This window comes from Scyliorhinus canicula, chromosome 4 (genome assembly GCF_902713615.1).
Source record: "Scyliorhinus canicula chromosome 4, sScyCan1.1, whole genome shotgun sequence".
Classification (NCBI taxonomy): domain Eukaryota; kingdom Metazoa; phylum Chordata; class Chondrichthyes; order Carcharhiniformes; family Scyliorhinidae; genus Scyliorhinus; species Scyliorhinus canicula.
Genome location: NC_052149.1, coordinates 4355560 through 4356256, shown reverse-complemented (window position 1 = coordinate 4356256; position 697 = coordinate 4355560).

The following is a 697-nucleotide window of genomic DNA, read 5'->3' as shown; positions in this document are numbered from 1 at the left end:
CCAGTCACATGGAGCAGCCATTTATCCTGTTTATCAGGTTTGGGGGTATTTGGTTTTTTTTGTACGTTTGGAAAATTTCACTTGGAACACAGCAGGTTCCAACTAATGTGTTCCTCATTAGTTTCATTAACCAAATATTGCAGTTTCTTGTTTTGCAATAAACTGTAAAAGTCTGTTTCTCATCAAAAGTGTGGGGTACCTCTGCAGAAATGGCAAGGAGGGATCATTTAAATAGTTTGGAATTTCAGAATCCATGTGCAGTGATACTTGAGTGAGCGCTGTGCCGGTGGGTATAGAGTGAGGTTCGAATAGGAACAAGGGAGTATGGAATATTCATTCAACTCCTTGAGTTGCCCTGTTGTTTAAAAAGATTGGGCTATTCTGTACCTTAACTCCATTTAACCAAATTTGTCCCATATTCGTTAATACCCTTTACATACCTGTGTTCAGTTTTGGTCTCCTTACCTGAGAAAGGACGTACTGGCATCAAAAAGGAAATGCTGGAAAATCTCAGCAGGTCTGGCAGCATCTGTAGGGAGAGAAAAGAGCTAACGTTTCGAGTTCGATGACTCTTTGTCAAAAGCTTTTGATAAAGCTTTTGATTGGACTGGAAACGTTAGCTCCTTTCTCTCCCTACAGATGCTGCCAGACCTGTTGAGATTTTCCAGCATTTTCTTTTTGGTTTCAGATTCCAGCA